Source organism: Passer domesticus, chromosome 6 (genome assembly GCF_036417665.1).
Source record: "Passer domesticus isolate bPasDom1 chromosome 6, bPasDom1.hap1, whole genome shotgun sequence".
NCBI classification, from domain to species: Eukaryota; Metazoa; Chordata; class Aves; order Passeriformes; family Passeridae; genus Passer; species Passer domesticus.
In genome coordinates this window covers 13,751,320-13,766,216 of record NC_087479.1, presented here as the reverse complement: position 1 = coordinate 13,766,216, position 14,897 = coordinate 13,751,320, and the positions used below count along the sequence as shown (strand labels likewise).

Sequence of the window (14,897 nt, the reverse complement as noted above, 5' to 3'; positions counted from 1 at the left end):
TCCTGATGATACAGAGAAGAAACAACCTTCCTTCCTCCCTCCTTCTCACGCTGGCTCTGGAACTTGTTTGATGCCCCAGCAAGCTGCTTCAGCTTACTAAACAGACAGAAAATGAATGCAGCAAATACCGATGCAGCGTTTTCTGCCAGTTTAGTGAAATAAATTGGTTAGCTTAGAGATCAGGTGAACACTCAGTGTCTCTGCAGAGCAAGAAGCAGCAGTGTATAGCTGGGAGCAGAGGAAATTATTGGAAAAATTCTATTTTTTTTCTTAGTATTAGACTGATTTAACTGTCTTGCCAAACTTCATAATGCTGGCGAGGTCACAAAATGATTAACCAGCTTGAGAATGTCCATCCACACTGAAGTATGCATTTGTTTAGATGAATCTGAATATCAGAGCTTTAAGGCTTGTCTGCACTTGAAAGTATTTCACAGTGTGGCTTGACTGGCACTCTCCCATTCCTCTGAAGAGATGCAGTTTATGAGAGTCACTTGCTGAGGCAGCTCAAACCCAATTCCAGGAAAAGGCCTTCCTTTTGATATCAGCATTACCAAGTCTGCCTTAGGCTCCTTGTTGCCAGAGCCATTTTGATCAGAAAAGGCTTTTTTTTTTTTTTCTCGGGCTTGTAATCAACAGAAATGCTTATCATACTGGTAAAACAGTGAAATGGAGACCAAGTTAAAAGCAGTGTACTTGGAGTTCTGCTAGATAAGAAAATAAGCATTTCCTTGATCATACAAGGAGTTGTCTTTTAGATGGGGTGCTTAGCATTTAGCAGCTGACTGGTTACTTGCAGAAACTGATGCAAGTTATTTTCTTTTTGAAAAGCTATGAGCTTTTTTTTTTTTTTTGTAATGTGATAGACTGTCAACCTTCAGATCACTGAATACTTTGGGATTTTTTTTAATTGCATGCATTACTTCACTGCTACCTTGTATGTTATGTATGCAAAATCAAACCTCCTTAAATTTTAATTTATGAAAAAAAAAATGTTTGGCTAGAATTCCAAATAAGGGTAAAAGAAACCTGAACAAGAAACAGTTTGGAGAATGAATACTGGAAGGTTGTTTCTTTTGTGAGTCACAAGAAAGTCTTTAGTAAGAAATATTCAGAGTGATGTCCCATGGCAGGGTAATATTTGTGAGTGCTGAAAATTGCACAGATATTAATACAAAGCCATAGGAGGAGAGGCTGAGGTCACTTGGTCTGGACAGAGTGGACAAAAGGACAGAAAAGGAGACTGAGGGAAGACCTCAGCAGTCAGATTTTTCGTGAGGTGCAGGCACTGCTGTGGTGCCCAGTGACAGTAGCCATGGGAATGGCCTGAAGTTGTGTCAGGAGAGGTTCAGGTTGGATATCAGGAAAAGGTTCTTCACCCAGGGGGTGGTTGGTCACTGGAACAGGTTCCCCAGGGCAGTGGTCACAGCACCAAGCCTGACAGAGCTCAAGAATTGTTTGGACAATGTTCTTGGGCACACTCTTGGGGATGGTGCTCTGCAGGGCCAGGAGCTGGAATCAATGATCCTTGTGGGTATTTTTAAGCTCAGGGTGTTCTGTGATTCTGTGATTCCATGATTCACTGCACATCAGCAAATTTCTCCCTAACAATAACAGTCCATTGCTCATTATTAGTTGCTAGGTAGTATTCATGCATCTAAAATCATCCAGCACAGGAGAGTTTGATCAATTTCTCTGTAACAGCAGTGATTAAATTTAGTGAATACTGTGCCTGTCATGGAGCAGAGGTTGGGATATTTCTTACCCTTACCTGAGGGGCTCCTTTAACAGTACTTTGCACGTCATAAATACCATGAGAATAGGAGTGACTAGTGAAAAGCTTAAGCAAACAACCCACAAGCTGAAATGGTTGGATGAACTATTCAACAAATACCTATGAAAATTAAAAACAAAATCCATTTGCAAATTATTTGTTAATCAAAATAACCTGAATCCTTAACTGGTGTAATTTGTAGCTAACAGTTTGTGAAGCTGTAATGGGCAAAAAACACTTGAAAGGAATGAAATACCATAGCTGATTTTAATTGGATTTTTCTTTTTTTTTTTTTTTTACTATTAATGCACACAGAAATATTAATTTGGTTCTCATTATGAGTGAATTAGCTGAAAAAATATTAGGCAGTGAAACTATATATATATATACACATATATATATGCGTGTGTGTATATATATATATATGTATATATATATATATATATGAACTTCTATGTGTTGTTTAGATACTTTCAAACCTAATGGCCCCATTAGCTGGTACATCAGAGATTTATGGTTCCCAGGCACTTAGAGCACCTCCCAAAGTCCCTCAGAGATAATTTATGATCACACTTCCCAAAGCCCTTTTTTCTCTATCAGAGCTGGCAAATTGTCACTGATTCATCTACCAGGGTAAAACCACCCTCTGCCTATACCTTTAGCCATGTGCATCCCAAAACAGAAGTTCCCAGGATTTTTGCACAAGGGTATAGCAAGAAGTCTGCAGAGAGTAGCTGAAGATATCAGCTTACTACGTCTGTGTGGTTACTCTGAAGCCTAGAAAGTTGAGTTCACAAGTTTGGGAAACACGAGATAGAGACTTATTTCTCAGCCTTCCTGATATTTGAAGAGTGCTATCACAACCACCCAGTAAGTGTATGCATTTAAATGCTTGTATTGTGAGTCTTATAGATATGCTAAGGAGACAAAAATGCCCTTAATAATATCGACTGTAGGTGCCATTTAAGCAAATATTTACGTGGTTGTCTGGCAGATGAGATCTTTAAAAGTATAATTACCTGCTGGCTGTGAAAGCAGAACTTTTATAGAGGTTGGGATGTTAGGATGAAAACACACTCATTCAAGGTTTATTGAATAGTGTGTGAATGACTGTATTCCAGTCTTTAAGATTTGCCCTGAACCACTATTGAAGTAATAACCAAAATGGAGTAAGCCTCATTGTAAGATGAAATTGTTTTATTTTTCACAGTCTCTTCAGTTTCATTTAATCTGTGTTTGCCTGTTCGGTGTAAAACCTTACTGTCTTTCTAAGACAAGGATGGGAACTACAGATAAGAATATGCACATTTTTTTTTTTTTTCTTCTTCTTAGGGCTGCTGTGAAGTTACAGTTGCAATATAAAGATGACAAGAAGTTCAAGACAAGATAAAGGACCCCAGTGAGATTGGACACTGAGAGGTGCACCAGACTTCCTCCTTTTGCTTGGCACTTCTCTTTTTATTCTTTGATTAAAGTCTTTTTCCTTTACTTACATCCTCCATTAAGATGTCTCAGTGTCATTTAGGGTGTTAATTGAGAGGAGGTTTAAGCTCATCAAGGCGATTATAAGTGATAGTTAAAAATTTCTATATATGGCCTATGCTGGAATCAGCACAGTAGGATGCCATTTTTCTTTTATCTAAGTGACATTGGTAATAATAGATGAAATTATTACTAAATCGCAGCTGCAGAGATGATATCATGATTTTTTTGTGTAATCTTTGATGAAAAATTAATTTTTGAGAGGGATAATTTAAAATGATTTAAATAGTATTATACTGAAGTCCTTACTGGTAATTAACACCAATCTTGTCAGAAGTGAATCCACTTTTGCAGCTGTTTCTAAAGATACCTACAGTATTTGTAACTTTTCTGGGAGTGAAATTATAGTGTTTGGACTTTATTTTTACTGCATAAGGACCATTAAGAGAAAGAGATGTTAATAGAGAAGGCTTTGTTCCCCAGCAGGGCCAAAGTCTATTTCGCATTTTCAGTGTTTCTCTATGTGTGTATTTAATTAGCTATGCTCAGCATGTAAGCAGAGTTCAGTGTATGCAAAGTAGACTTTACATGGTATTTATATGTATGTATTCGCATGCCAGTGTACACACAGATATGTATATCTTTATGGGTTAGCTATATAAGTATACACAACTTTATTTGCGAGGGTTTTAATTGGCTGAACAGATGGCTGATCAGAAATGCTTCTTCATCTTCATCAGTGACTCGTCTTTCTTTCTTTGCATCGACTTTCATCACAGTGGCAAAAAAGTGCTCTAACGAGAAACAGCTGAAAATAGATTTTTCTTTGGTACTTTCATCATGCTTTAAATGACAGAAGTGGATTTTTTTGTCCTATATATAAAGACCTGCAGGAGAAGGTTAAAAAAGGAAATATAGTGAAATCTAAATAGAAAAATTTGAATGAGAATATGGGAGAGCCTCAGATTATTCCTCTTATCTTCATATTTTACTTTCTTCTTTTTTAAAGTACATGCTGATTTTTGACAAGATATATAGTCGTGGTTATTCACGCCAGCTATAGTACCTGCCAATCAGTTTTTCTTTTCCTCGAGTTTGGTGCAGAAAGGGGGAGGGAGGGACAGGAGTTGAAAGATGACACAATGGCTTAGAGGACTGTTACTTTAGGTATTCATTAAAAAAGGAGTTACATGGCCAGCTTCTGCTGTTTCTGCAATTTTATTATATTCAAATCAAAGTCTGATTTTTGTAGGCTTTATAAAGGAAACAATGTGCCTTATAAACAGAGTGCAGGGTTCACGTAGGAGTGGTTCACTTACAAGCAGATTCATGGCTTGAGTTTATGTATAGATACGTGAATAATCTATCCCATTTTTAATTTGAAAGACTAAGTTATCTGCTTTTTTTTTTTTTTTTTTTGGTCCATGTTGAAGTCTTTTACAAACAGCTGCTTTTATTCTCTGAATTCTTGCAGATGTATCACTGTTGTATCCATTTTGCAAATTGGTAAACTGAGGAATGCCTTGACTGAGGAAACAGAAAACCATACAGCTAACTGAGAGTCAAAAGCAGAAGTAGAACTCAGGGATTCTGCTCTCCTCTTCTTTTTCTCCTGAAGCAGACCAAAACCCCTGGAAATGGTTTACAAAGGAAAAATTACTCTTTGCATATTTAGCTCTGTTTGAACTGAATGTGAAAGAAATACTCCATGGTTTCAATATAATAACCTGACTTTTTTCATAGTAGAGCCTAGTTTTCATAGGCTTTCTCCTCATAAGTGGAGTCAGCAATCTGCCCTTGTGCCCAGTGCAGCTGTGGAAGTACCACAGTCCTTGCCAAGTGTATGGGGGGACCCAAAGGAACAAAGAAGTGGTGAAGCGTGAGGCTGCATGCAGAGGTTTTTCATCAGAGGGAGTAGCAATAGAGAGAGACTAACATTCTTCAGTACTGCTGGGATGGGTCAATCCAATTCAGATACTTTAGAAAGGAAAGAATATGTAAATAAGAAATTTCAGGAAGTTAAAGGTGTATAGGGTGTGGTAAGTACCTCACAAGTATGAGATATGGCAACTTCTGAATTCTATTATTAAAAGACTTACTGAGAGAGATTGAAACTAGAGTTCAAGGGTAAGTATACATGAGCACCATCTGGCTCTTTAGTTTCTGTTCTTTAGACTGGGGCAGTCTGCAGATAGAGAAGACATGATTAGGATTATCTCCTCACAGTTTTGATGCACATGCTCATGTGATTAAAACAGCAGTCAAAAGTTGTACTGGAATTTTCTTTTTTGCCAAGAACAATTACTGCAAGATAAGGATGATGTTTGTGTGCTGGAAGGAGAAAGAAAAGATGCTGGGAATAAGAACAGGAGCTTCAAATTTTTTGAGCCCTTCTTTTCAGATTGTGACCCCTTGTTTGAAGGCTTTGAAACCCTGATAGAAATGGTGTGGGTTTGGGAGGAGGTAATCTTGGCTCAGGAGGTCTGGCAGATGGTGTTGGCAAATGGCACTGCAGGCTCCTGCAGCGTGGTGCAACACTCTGGAAGTGGGCAGGGGAGCAGTGAGGTTGTGGGAGGCAGCTGGTGGCAAATACACTCAAGATGGCTCCAGTGAGCAACCCCAACAGCCTGGTAGGGTGGAGAAGGAGCAGAGTAAAGCCCAGAGCAAATGAACCAGCACTGTGGCTGTGTCCCTCTTCAGGAGCATGTGTGAGAGGTGAAGGTCAGTAGCTGATAGAAATGTGGGCAATGCAGTGCTGTCCTCCTCCCCCTTACTCTTTGTGGGGTAAACCTTTCTTTATAGAAGCTGAAAGTCTTAGAACCCAAAAAGGCTGCCATTAAAAATATCTATCTTCATGACTAGAGGAAGTCAGTTCCCTTCTATTGAGGTGTAAATCCATAGGCTTTCCACTGGAGACTGTGACAGATCCTTACAAACTGGGGTACTTGGGAGGTGGTCAGAGGACTGAGCTGCCTTTCTTCTCTCCCTCTTCCTATTTCCCTTTCTTAATATTAAAGATGATGAAAATAATCCAAGAAATTAATATCGACCTCTTCTGTCTCCAAAGAGATTAGTATCATGGAGGAGGCAGTTCTTTCTAATCTTTTGATGCCGATAGTTTTCAGCTAGAGAAGATTTTAGGTGGTACTTGGGGATAAAGCAATAGCATAAAACTAAAACAGTCAAGAAACTTATGCTTGCATTCTGATTTGTTCAAAGCACTAAGGGAGGTAAGCAGAAGGGATCCACAGCACTTACACATCAGGTAGCACCAGCTCTGAGCTCTACTGTTATGGGTGTGAGTTTATGCAAAACAGCTTCACACAGCTTTGCCCATGCATCTTCATCCAGAGCTGCAGTGTTTTTCAGAGCTGTGGACTTTTATCTGCAAAGCCTTAAAAACATGATTAACTTAGTTTTATATATATTGCAAAAAGATTTTCTACAACAGTTAAGCAACAAGAATGACACTAGTCTCCTAGTGCATTTCTATAAGGCTCATGATATCTCTGGTTAGTATTTACCTTGCCTCCCTATGTCATCATTATTGTCTTTTAGAAGTGCATCTTCCTAAAAAGTGGCTACTAGATATTCAGGCCAGACATGGGGAAAGTACACAAAAAGCCACTCTTGGCTGGCTGCATAGGACATCCTCGTTGCAGTCCTTGAACTGGAGTCCATGCCAAACATTCCATGCTGTTGCTTCCAAGATGGACAGATAGAGGCCTCATAAAATAAGGCAAGATTCTCCTTCCTTGCCAGTGTTTAAGCTTGCTGCCTCCATACCTGTTCCAGGTGTTGATGTAAAGGAGCAAGGTGACTCTCTTGCATGTCATACATAACATGCTCAGTTAAACAGAATTGAGTATGAATTGTCACATCTTTTGCTATCGCAAATCATGCTATGATTATTCAGTACATTTATAATTGGACAGGTTATTGGTTAAAAAAATCCTTAAAACCTAACTTCTTGAGATCATATCTCCATATATTAGGAGAGTTTGTGGGCAGGGACATTTAAAGAGTGATTTAAACATAAACAAAGAAAAAGTGAATGCGAGTATAGGTAATGTTTTTGATATTTTTTGAAACGTAAGAAGTCTTAATAGTTGTGGGTTGGGGTTTTCCCCCCCTTTTTGTTCCTTCTCTTTCCTGTTATATATTTAACTCCATTTACTATGATCTATGCCTGAATTGCTGGTGAAATTATGATATCATAACAGTCAAGAAGATAAAGGGAGGAATGAATCAAGGAAAGTAAACGAGTTTTAGTGGTAATTCATGGTACATTTTGTATTTTTCTTTTGTTAACACTACTGAGCAGTACTGCAGTATAGTAATATGACCTTTTGGAGAAGTTTAAAATATTTCTTCTTTCCCCATCTTCAACCATGCTATGTATTTTTAATATCACTAATCAGTTCAGTGATTAAAATACAGGAAAACCAAACTGAAATTTAAAAATATCTCAAAAAAAAATCCCCTAAACCTCACTCAAGTAGCAAGAAAAAAATAAACATTTTAGCATTCTTCCTTAATTCATCATGAAGTATATGCTCTGTAAAACTAACTCCTGGTATTATTTGTTGGTCACTTTTAAAAAGCTTCTGAGATAGTAATTCATCCCCTGAATTGAAGAGACACATAGATTTTTCTATTCTTTTTATAAGACATGCTTATACTTTAAAAATATTTTTGCTATGGGTTTAAAGAATGATAAAGATGTTTAGGTATGTTTGGAGCTTCAGCACTTTCCAGTGATCTGAACTGCAGACACAGAAAACTGCAAAAACAACCTTGAAAATGCTGTGGCAGACTTCGCATGTTAATCACTGCAGAATGGCTTCAAAATTAATGAAAAGAGTGCAATTTTTTCTGTATAAGTGCCTCACTCTGGGCTGTAAGTGAAACAGAAATTTAGTGTAGTAGTTTTCAAGACAGGGATTAATATTTTCATTTATCATCTGAAAACCCCCAAAATGTTAGAAAAAGGTAACTTTTACAAAGCAGAGTACTTGCTTCCCTGCTAATAGGCAGCTCTTAGCCATCTAAAGTCAGTCTTTTTCTCCCTCCCCTTCCTTACCAGAACAATTGTAAGGCTGACAGTAATGCCAAATTCATGTATGTTTTTTCTTCTTGTTATGCCATTAAGACAAATCATTTGCAGTTACACTATATTGCTTCCTCCTTTTTAAATGCATTTTGTTATTTCACAGTTGCACTCTACTTTTTAACATACATTTACTTTATTTGTATATTTTTTAACTTCAGACATAGTGCTAAAATCTTATTTATTCTAAGGCTTTCAAGAAGAGAATTTAAATACATCACAGGATAGGTAGATGTACCTGAACACTCTTTGCCAGCTACAGTCCAAAATATTGTTGTTCATTGTTTCCTTCTACATATTTAAGAGACATTTGATCAAAATGTATAACAAACATGAAAACATATAAAAGCTTTGAATTTTCTATGAGGAAAAGAAAATATGGAAAAATAGTACATTATTGTACTCTGCTAGGGGCACTGCTTAGGGTATTTATGCTGGAGAAAATAGCAAAATGCAGAGAATCTGACTAGTTTCTTGGAATCTTATGTTTAATACTTCTTCAGTATGGAAATCATGCAAAATTACTTGAAAATGGCTGTCAAGTGTTTGATCATAGCAGTATAGAATCCTCAAGAAGAAAAGGAAAAAAATCCCAGAAAAGTTTTGAGAAGGTTTGAATATCAAGTAACAGACTGGGCTGCTGTCTTCATACTTCTGGTGCGTTTTTAACTAGGCTACCTTGTGTTCTTTTCTTTCCTTTCCAAACCCAGTATTTAAAAGTCCCATATGGCAATAGATATTGCTGGAATAGAATGCATACTGTTCTGGAATCAATTTTATCTGAGTTAACTTTCTGTATTTTAGAATGCAGATGAAATATTTTTCCTTCTCTACGTTTTCTTTTGACCTGGTCCTCATACCCTCTTCATTGTTTTGCTGGCAGCCTTCTCAGTGGGTGTTTATGTAATATACAGAACTTTCTTTGTCAATCCTGAACAAATATGGAAGGGGCAGGGGGAGAGGGGAGTAGTATAGGAATTGTTCTGCCCAGTGCTATATATGCTTAGATAACAGACAAAGGAGGATTGAAGGTGACATATTCTCTGTGATAACACCAGAGCAGACACATTAGGTACGTACTCTTCATTAACAATGGGAAAGAATGTGAATAGAAAAAGCAGAATCTTGCTTGGAACTTGTTGATGCCAGAAGCATTATTTAACTTTTGAAGAATGGAATTAGCGTTTAAACTTAATTTTCCCTTGTGATCTGATGACTCTGCCTTTTACTCACAGACCCTTGTCATAGGAATCTACTCATGCTCAAGGTCAAGGAAAAAATATGAACAGGGATACTGTTAGGGAATAATCCAAAAACGTGCTTGTTTTACTTCATATCCTGCTTAGCAGAAACTCCACTGCTTGTGACTGACAGCTCTTTTCAACCATTAGAGATTTTGTGTCAATAGGTCAATAGATTTAATATCCTGGGGATATCCCCTTCAGATGCTGATGGGCACCTTACAACAGCCAAAGGCCTGACCTCAGACCATTTTCAGATTTAAACTGTACCAACTGGATGTCAAACTAGGACTTTGAGAGACTAATCAGTACAAGGTGCATTGTCTGGTAGTACAGCCATGATCTGAACTGGACAGATGTTGAGTTCACCTTCTGCAATCAAACCATAGACAAAAGAAATCCTATATTCTCAAGCTGTTCTTTGCTGAGCAAGGTGTTTGCAAATCTACACTAATATCTACAATTGTGCAAAAGCTACAAGCATTTGGAAAACGAATTGTGGAAAACTACTTACTTGTTTCTTAATGTATTTTTAATAGTTGTTTTGATTGATATGGAACATATGCCATGTGAATATTCTCTTCTTGTACCTGGTGTCATACAAAAAGTAAATGTAAAAATATTAGTGACTAACGAATCACAGAAATCAGAAATTTTCTTCCTATCCATAGTTATTTAAAAATACTTAAAAGGTGATTATAATTTCCAATTTTGTTGAGAAATCTTCAGTCTAGCCAGATTTTAACTAGAATCAGCACACAAGTACAGACCTTTGTCAGATTCCCTTTAATATGGTTTGCTTTTTTTTTGGTTTGGGTTTGTTTTTAGCTTTGGTTTGGTTTGGGTTTTGGCTTTTTTCTCCAAGGTGACATTTGTCTTTCTGGCTTCTTATTCTAAGCCAGCTGATGGTGATTTTGAGATTTCATTGCCGTAAGTTTTAGGAAAATAAGTAGAAATTAGAGAGAGGTTGCCCACATCAGTTCTCTGCTGAGAAACATACACTTCTCTAAGCTAAAGTATATTATTAGTCAGCTGAGAGTACACATGGAATCAGATATTACCAATGTCCCAGCTACAGTAAAGGCTTCAGACAACTTGAACTCCATTAGATGTAGATAATACAATCATGAGTCAGGAAGCCATAAGCTTCGTGAGTTGTATATCACACTGTTTCCTTTCTGAGTCCAAAGGAAGGTCTTGTGCAGGGTCACCAGAAGCTCAAGGGTGTGTCACTAACAGCTTGATGGGAATTGGAGCTCTTAGAATGAGTAGCACTATCACAAGAGGATGTTTTTTTCCTGTTCCCAGTGGATCTCCACAGCTTCCATACACTAATTAATGATGGAGACTGCTGTTGTGGGAAAATAATATAAAGGCCCAGATTTTCTGCTGCAGGCAAGGAGCAAGGAGTGCTAATTGGGAGGGAGGTGTGAGCAAAGATGACACCTTGCACTGACTGATCATTAGCCAGCTTTGTCACTTGCCATGAGTTAGAGCAGTCTGAGGGTGACTGTAAATTTTGTGGACTGATAGAGGGACTAAAGGGCCCTTCTGTTGGCTGGGCCATACTGGTGTGTCACATATACTTGCCAAAGTCTGTATTTTGTCTGCTAGGGAGTACAAGTGGAGAGCATCATACTTTGGTTTCGAGAAAGGGCTAAGGACTAATTTGGACATGTGGGAGGAAACGTTAGGTGAAAACTTAAGCTCTTAATTGGGATTTCTGCATTAACTTAAATATTCAAATATTCAGGTGCTTAGAAACTAAGGACTCTTTGCAGGAAGAAATGAATGGAAAAGAAGCTCTCTTTGAATACATATTAGTGCTTCAACTTCTGGTACTACCAGAGTGTAGCAGGTAGTCCATCTCCAGAACATCCTATGAAATCCATAAGCTGCAGCTCCAGAGCAAAGTCAAACTTCTCAGATGATTTGCTATAGAAAATCTCTTCTGAGTATCTACAGTGTCCTTTTCACAAGCTCCTTTATGTGCTGGTCCTCCTCCCCTTTAGCTTTCTTACAGGAGTGACAGGATTTGCCCAATATATATGACCAATATATGTAGGTCAAGTATAACATGAAGAGGTAAAAGGCAAAAAAAGAAAAAAAAAGGACCAAAGGCCAGTTAAAGATTTGGAATTTTTGAGTATGATTTATGAGATCTAACAGAAATATGAGCTGTCCTGTCAGCTTTGAATTTGATTTTTTCCTGATCATATTTTATTGCAGAGAGTCAGTGCAGAAACAGAGTTGTTACTGTTCCTGCACGTTATGGTACCTTGGCACTAGGCCACTCCATGCATACATGCCAAGATGCTTTTATAAAACCATTAAAAAAGCAGTACTAATTAGATATTTAGAGGACTAAAAATCCTGAAGATTAAAATACCAGTAAAGCAGTTATGACCACAAGTGTGTTTTACATAAGTAAGCCCATAAAGGGTTTTCTTCAGTGATGAAAGCAAAAATTATGAACCCCATGTTTCTTTCCTAGTAGAACAGGTTAGACTACTAAATGCTGTTTACGTGTACTACTATTCAATATTTTTTTATTATCTTTTCTAGCAGTCATATTTAAAGGCCCCACCATCATACTTGTTACTGCACACACAAAAATATAATCTCTACCTTAAAGTGCTTGCAATCTCTTAACCTTTCAGTTTAAAAACAAGTTGCAAGGCGCATTTTAAGGAAGCAGATAAATACTGTCAAAGATGTAGCATAGATTGAATGTGGGCACGATCTGAAAAGTTTTATTTAAAATTGTTTATTTTAGTGGAAGTTTCCATATAATGCAAACTTCAAAGTTCCCTAGGCTTCCTAACTGAGCAAGAGACCACGTCCAAGGTGAGGAAGCCTACTGTGTCCTAAATGGCTTAGGGAAGGTAAAGGTGGAAGAAACATTCCAAGAGGAACCAGGGGCCAGTCAATGAAAGGAGTGGGGAGAATTTTAAAAATAGAGAGAGGACAGCTTGTCCTTCCTCAAAAAATTTTCACTGAGTGCTAGAGAATATTGTGGGCACCAATAGGAAAAATAGCTTCAAAAAAGATTAGACAAAGTCTAAGTTGAGATGAAGTTACTGTGTCCTCTTTTTTAGGATTATCAGAGAAGCTGACCTGTGTAATGGCCTAAAAAGAATCTGTAAGCTGCCAAATGGATGCAGGGAAAGAAATTCAGGGAACAACCATACTATTACATTTCATCCCTAAACATTCTATTAAATTTAATCCTAAACATCAATAGTCAAAGGCAGGATACATAGGCCTTTTGTTTGGTCCAGTTTAGTAGCTCTTAAATACAAGATAAACACAAGATGCTGATCTCCAGTATTGTTGCTAACATGTGAATAATTGTAATAAAGTTTTGCCCTTTTGTGCACTCTGGATGCATTTTAGAGACATTTTAGAGGAGTGGTCTGAGAATAGAAGTGCTAACCCTTCATTGGAACTATGAGGCACAGCAAACAGTCCCGTTTAAATTTTTTCTATATCCACACATACCATCTCTGGTTCAGAGTGAACGTGACTTCCTTCTGAAACATGGCAATTAATCCAGGAAACTGGACAAAGCATTTCCTTGAAGCAACATTTGGCTACAATCTGTATAAGACCAATCTTATACCTTTGTGTAGAATTAACAGGTCCAACAGGTCCAAGATTGGTAGTAGATCATCTTGTGGCTTTTTTGGACTGTATTTATTGTATGTTACCAACTAGCTCATTCTTGTTTCAGAAGGTGATGAAAAGAGAGGCTGTTTTTCCAGCTGAGTGGAGAGTACAGCAGAGAAACAAAGGTGAGTATATTTCTGTTATGAGTCCTGATTTGCTGCTATCCTGTTTGATATTCATCTAAATAATCAAAATGCAGGGTATAATTTTTGTCTGGGCTGTGGTGATTCAGCCTTGCTGTTTTTGCACTTCCACACTGGCAGATGCACATGGACACAGACACACACAGACAGACACACAGGCACAGAAATGGTGGGGGGAAAGGAGGGAAATTACATAATTATGAGAATAACAGAGACCAAATAATGCAGTTGTGATATTTTACATACAGTGGTGTCTGATTCAGAGACTCTTTGCCTTAAATGACTTTTACCATCAATGTTATCCTGTGTGGATATCTCTTTTTTTTTTTTTTGTTCACTAGATTTTGCAATCCTCTTTCAGTTGGATACATTGTTTTCTGTAGCTGCAGGGTATAATATAGTAAAAATGGTACGCATCCATCTGTAAGTTGCTCTTAAGCTGATATGTGCACTCTGTGTACATATACATAGTATTTTTAGATAATATATAAATGTGATACATATATAGGCATATATATATGCATACAGAAATTAATACTTTGATGTATTTAGCATCTTCAACTAATTATACCTTGCAGTCTCATGTTAATTCCCATTTGCAACATTTGGCACTATTCCTCCTAATTCATTTATATTAATGAGGGGAGGATCCTCTGAGCAATAATCAGTTAAAAATCATGACTAGCTTTGTTAATAAATACCAGATTGGTACATGATACTGTATTGGCTTGTCCTTAATTAGGAAGCACTGGAAGGAGTACCAAGAGGGAAATACTCATAAATTTTTCTTTTAAAGTCTAACTGCTCTCTTTCTGGTATTTGCATCTTTGAAACAGAGAGAAAAATGATAACTTTGAAATTTTTTAATTTTCCTGCACTTAAAACAGCTTATATTTAATTAAGATATACATTTGATATGGAAGTTTTTCCAGCCAGGTCCATGTGAGGAAAGAAAAATCAAGAAAAACATCAGCAACATTGCTAAGTATTAGGTAATTGAAATATTTAATTTAAATATTAGAAAACTGGAAGTTTTATGAAGCATTTGGGGAGGCTGAATGGCTCAGGGAACTAGTAATGAGCTAGTGAAGTCTTCATTTCTAGGTGATTAATTACAATTGCATCCAGGAAAGGCAAGAAAGTCGTTCCTGCAAGTCTGTGTAGAGCAGTGGCTCTGCTATCAAAGCCAGGTCATACCCTCAGCCAGGCCTCCAGGAGTGAATGGGCAGATGTTAGCAAGGACAGACATGCCATATCTGTGGAGTCTGAATTTTCTGGAATGGTAATGGGTAAGTTTCTCATATAGTCAATGAATTTTTCCTGAGTTTTAAATCTCAGAGTCCTTTGAAGTGGCAACTTTTTCTGGCATCACTTACAGTGATTTCTTTCCCCTCGTGTCTTCTAAATACTTAACATCACTGGAGGCTTGCCAATGTGCAGTCCACTGGTGCTTGTTTATGCCAAATACCTCAGCATAT

General features: G+C 37.5%; 1 long non-coding RNA gene across 1 annotated transcript in view; it reads left to right on the top strand.

Moving 5' to 3' along the window:
• Positions 1–14,608, top strand: part of LOC135302069 (uncharacterized) — a 28,086-nt gene extending 13,478 nt beyond the window's left edge. The window contains exons 2-4 of the long non-coding RNA XR_010363761.1: positions 3,107–3,193; positions 13,341–13,401; positions 14,524–14,608. This is a non-coding gene — a long non-coding RNA (uncharacterized LOC135302069). The remainder of the gene's footprint in view (positions 1–3,106; positions 3,194–13,340; positions 13,402–14,523) is intronic.
• Positions 14,609–14,897: the final 289 nt, after the last annotated feature.